General features: G+C 48.1%; 1 protein-coding gene across 1 annotated transcript in view; it reads right to left on the bottom strand.

Annotated features, from left to right (window-relative positions):
• aifm2 (apoptosis inducing factor mitochondria associated 2) overlaps positions 1 to 556 on the bottom strand; it is a gene marked incomplete in the record, with an annotated part of 9,785 nt that extends 9,229 nt beyond the window's left edge. The window contains 1 exon segment of the mRNA XM_039784108.1: positions 434 to 556.
• Positions 557 to 5,000: the final 4,444 nt, after the last annotated feature.

Below are 5,000 nucleotides of genomic sequence, written 5' to 3' on the forward strand. Positions count from 1 at the left end.
TGTATAGAGCCAGCATATCTCCACCAGACTCCATGTAAATAATCAGGACTTTTAGCGTGTATAGAGCCAGCATATCTCCACATGTAAATGGGTGAATTAAGGGTTTATTTCAACCAAACCAGAGTGGTGATTGTTGGAACAGTGGAAAGATGAACCAAGACGGCTTTTGGTAGTTTTATTTAGTTTCTGTCCACTTTGAATGAAGTGTGTTTTACGATGATAAAAGTCCTGATTATTTACATGGAGTCTGGTGGAGTTTGGCGATGGTGATTCTCTTTAACGGTTTTTATTCTCAGAGTAAGTAAGTAAAAGGTTAAGGATTTTTCCTCCTAGGGCAGGGTTTTGTATGCAGTAGTTTTACTGAACTATAAATACCTCTGCATCTGTCGGCTGTTTCTAAGTCTCTAACAACACAAACCGGAAGTGAACTCACCTGTTGAAGAAGGTAGAAATGTTTAATTGATTGAATCTCTGTTCGTTTCTAAAGTTAGAGCCCTTCTGATTCACGGCTTCTACTGTTTCTGTTTCCTGCTCCTCTGAACGCCCCTCTGACGACTCCAAGCTCTCCGCCAATCACAGCTCCCGGGGCGGGCTCTGGTGGTGCCTTCAGGTGCCGTAGGGAATATTAGTTTGGAAAAGTCTTACATAAAGATGACTTTTTTTTTTTTCTTTTTTTTTGAGATAAAAGTAAAACTTTAACAAATATATACAAATAATGAAGTCATCGAAGACATTTTTTTAAATTTTTTTTTTTTGAAAAAACAAATTTAAATATAAAATTGGAAAATGATCATGAACTTAAAATGTTTAAAAGAGATTGGAGATGTAGAGTGCAAATGTGTTTGTCCATACTGGGCCTGACCCTAAGCTTTGGTTCAGCTGTCCGCTGACCGGAATATAAAAGCCAAATATGTTGTTTTGAGCAATCAGACATTGTGTGTGTGTGTGTGTGTGTGTGTGTGTGTGTGTGTGTGTGTGTGTGTGTGTGTGTGTGTGTTTGTGTGTGTGTGTGTGTGTGTGTTTGTGTAATCAGACATTGTGTGTGTGTGTGTGTGTGTGTGTGTGTGTGTGTTAATCAGACATTGTGTGTGTGTGTGTGTGTGTGTGTAATCAGACATTGTGTGTGTGTGTGTGTGTGTGTGTGGGTGTGTGTGTGTGTGTGTGTGTGTAATCAGACATTGTGTGTGTGTGTGTGTGTGTGTGTGTGTAATCAGACTTTTTTAAGACCTTTATGAATGAAATATAATATGAGACCTATAACACGACATCAAAGCACAACGAAATGCAAAGTCACAACAGTACCTTTGATGTAATGTTTGTGTGTGTGTGTCCCTTTCTATGTGTGTGTGTGTGTCTCTCTCTCTTTCTGTGTGTGTGTGTGTGTGTGTCTCTCTCTTTCTGTGTGTGTGTGTGTGTCCCTTTCTATGTGTGTGTGTGTGTGTGTGTGTGTGTGTGTGTGTGTGCCCTTTCTATGTGTGTGTGTGTGTGTTCGCTCTCTTTCTGTGTGTGTGTGTCTCTTTCTTTCTGTGTGTGTGTGTGTGTGTGTGTGTGTGTGTGTCTCTCTCTTTCTGTGTCTGTCTGTGTGTGTGTGTGTGTGTCTGTGTGTGTGTGTGTGTGTGTGTGTGTGTCTGTGTGTGTGTGTCTGTCTGTGTGTGTGTGTGTGTGTGTGTGTGTCTCTCTCTCTTCTGTGTCTGTCTGTGTGTGTGTGTGTGTCTGTGTATCTGTCTGTGTGTGTGTGTGTGTGTGTGTGTGTGTGTCTGTGTGTGTGTGTCTGTCTGTGTGTGTGTGTGTGTGTGTGTGTGTGTGTGTGTGTGTGTGTGTCTTTTCATGCTGCACTCTGAAAAGTGTGATGGAATTACTGTTTGGGTGAGAGCTGTGTGTGAAACCGTTCCCTATCACAGAACTAGTTCCCTAGATTGTGTGTTTGCCATTTAGTAGAGGTTTCTCTGCGGTAAATTTCATTCACTACATAGTCCACTATATAAATATATAGAAAAAAATAAAATAATAAAATTCTTGAACCTGCACTTTCATTTGTCTCTTTGTAGCTTTGCTTATTTAAAGCTAATGTACTTGCACTTCTTGTTGTCTGGAGTTTGAACCTTCACAGTTGAAAGCACTTAATTGTAAGTCGCTTTGGATAAAAGCGTCAGCTAAATGACATGTAATGTAATAATGTAATATAGTACTGTGCAAAAGTCTTAGGCAGGTGTGGAAAAAATGCTGTAAACTATGCTTTCAAAAATATAAATAATGATTGTTTATTTTTATCAATTTACAAAATGCAAAGTGAGCGACCAAGAAAACATAAAAATCACATATTAATATTTGGTGTTACTAACCTTTGCCTTCAAACCAGCATCACTTCTTATAGGTACGCTTGCAAAAAGTCAGGGAGCGTTGAGGATCCTAGACGCAGTGGTCGGCCACGGAAACTTAGTGCAGCAGATGAAAAACACAATAAGCTTATTTCCCTTCGAAATCGGAAGCTGTCCGATCAGCTCAGGACTGGCAGAAACCAGCAGGACCCAGGTACACCCATCTACTGTCTGGAGAAGTCTGACTAGCAGGACTGGCAGAAACCAGGACTGGCAGAAACCAGCAGGACCCAGGTACACCCATCTACTGTCTGGAGAAGTCTGACCAGCAGGGCCATCAGCTCAGGACTGGCAGAAACCAGCAGGACCCAGGTACACCCATCTACTGTCTGGAGAAGTCTGACCAGCAGGGCCATCAGCTCAGGACTGGCAGAAACCAGCAGGACCCAGGTACACCCATCTACTGTCTGGAGAAGTCTGACCAGCAGGGCCATCAGCTCAGGACTGGGAGAAACCAGTAGGACCCAGGTACACCCATCTACTGTCTGGAGAAGATGTCCAGCAGGGCCATCAGCTCAGGACTGGCAGAAACCAGTAGGACCCAGGTACACCCATCTACTGTCTGGAGAAGATGTCCAGCAGGGCCATCAGCTCAGGACTGGCAGAAACCAGTAGGACCCAGGTACACCCATCTACTGTCTGGAGAAGTCTGACCAGCAGGGCCATCAGCTCAGGACTGGCAGAAACCAGCAGGACCCAGGTACACCCATCTACTGTCTGGAGAAGTCTGACCAGCAGGGCCATCAGCTCAGGACTGGCAGAAACCAGCGGGACCCAGGTACACCCATCTACTGTCTGGAGAAGTCTGACCAGCAGGGCCATCAGCTCAGGACTGGCAGAAACCAGTAGGACCCAGGTACACCCATCTACTGTCTGGAGAAGTCTGACCAGCAGGGCCATCAGCTCAGGACTGGTAGAAACCAGTAGGACCCAGGTACACCCATCTACTGTGTGGAGAAGATGTCCAGCAGGGCCATCAGCTCAGGACTGGCAGAAACCAGCAGGACCCAGGTACACCCATCTACTGTCTGGAGAAGATGTCCAGCAGGGCCATCAGCTCAGGACTGGCAGAAACCAGCAGGACCCAGGTACACCCATCTACTGTCTGGAGAAGATGTCCAGCAGGGCCATCAGCTCAGGACTGGCAGAAACCAGTAGGACCCAAGTACACCCATCTACTGTCTGGAGAAGTCTGACCAGCAGGGCCATCAGCTCAGGACTGGCAGAAACCAGCAGGACCCAGGTACACCCATCTACTGTCTGGAGAAGTCTGACCAGCAGGGCCATCAGCTCAGGACTGGCAGAAACCAGTAGGACCCAGGTACACCCATCTACTGTCTGGAGAAGTCTGACCAGCAGGGCCATCAGCTCAGGACTGGCAGAAACCAGTAGGACCCAGGTACACCCATCTACTGTCTGGAGAAGTCTGACCAGCAGGGCCATCAGCTCAGGACTGGCAGAAACCAGTAGGATCCAGGTACACCCATCTACTGTCTGGAGAAGTCTGATCAGCAGGGCCATCAGCTCAGGACTGGCAGAAACCAGTAGGACCCAGGTACACCCATCTACTATCTGGAGAAGATGTCCAGCAGGGCCATCAGCTCAGGACTGGCAGAAACCAGCAGGACCCAGGTACACCCATCTACTGTCTGGAGAAGTCTGACCAGCAGTGCCATCAGCTCAGAACTGGCAGAAACCAGTAGGACCCAGGTACACCCATCTACTGTCTGGAGAAGTCTGACCAGCAGGGCCATCAGCTCAGGACTGGCAGAAACCAGCGGGACCCAGGTACACCCATCTACTGTCTGGAGAAGTCTGACCAGCAGGGCCATCAGCTCAGGACTGGCAGAAACCGGTAGGACCCAGGTACACCCATCTACTGTCTGGAGAAGATGTCCAGCAGGGCCATCAGCTTAGGACTGGCAGAAACCGGCAGGACCCAGGTACACCCATCTACTGTCTGGAGAAGATGTCCAGCAGGGCCATCAGCTCAGGACTGGCAGAAACCAGTATAGGACCCAGGTACACCCATCTACTGTCTGGAGAAGATGTCCAGCAGGGCCATCAGCTCAGGACTGGCAGAAACCAGCAGGACCCAGGTACACCCATCTACTGTCTGGAGAAGATGTCCAGCAGGGCCATCAGCTCAGGACTGGCAGAAACCAGTAGGACCCAGGTACACCCATCTACTGTCTGGAGAAGTCTGACCAGCAGGGCCATCAGCTCAGGACTGGCAGAAACCAGTAGGACCCAGGTACACCCATCTACTGTCTGGAGAAGTCTGACCAGCAGGGCCATCAGCTCAGGACTGGCAGAAACCAGTAGGACCCAGGTACACCCATCTACTGTCTGGAGAAGTCTGACCAGCAGGGCCATCAGCTCAGGACTGGCAGAAACCAGTAGGACCCAGGTACACCCATCTACTGTCTGGAGAAGTCTGACCAGCAGGGCCATCAGCTCAGGACTGGCAGAAACCAGTAGGACCCAGGTACACCCATCTACTGTCTGGAGAAGTCTGACCAGCAGGGCCATCAGCTCAGGACTGGCAGAAACCAGTAGGACCCAGGTACACCCATCTACTGTCTGGAGAAGTCTGGCCAGAAGTGGTCTTCATGGAAGAGT

Source organism: Perca fluviatilis, chromosome 19 (assembly GCF_010015445.1).
Source record: "Perca fluviatilis chromosome 19, GENO_Pfluv_1.0, whole genome shotgun sequence".
NCBI lineage: Eukaryota > Metazoa > Chordata > Actinopteri > Perciformes > Percidae > Perca > Perca fluviatilis.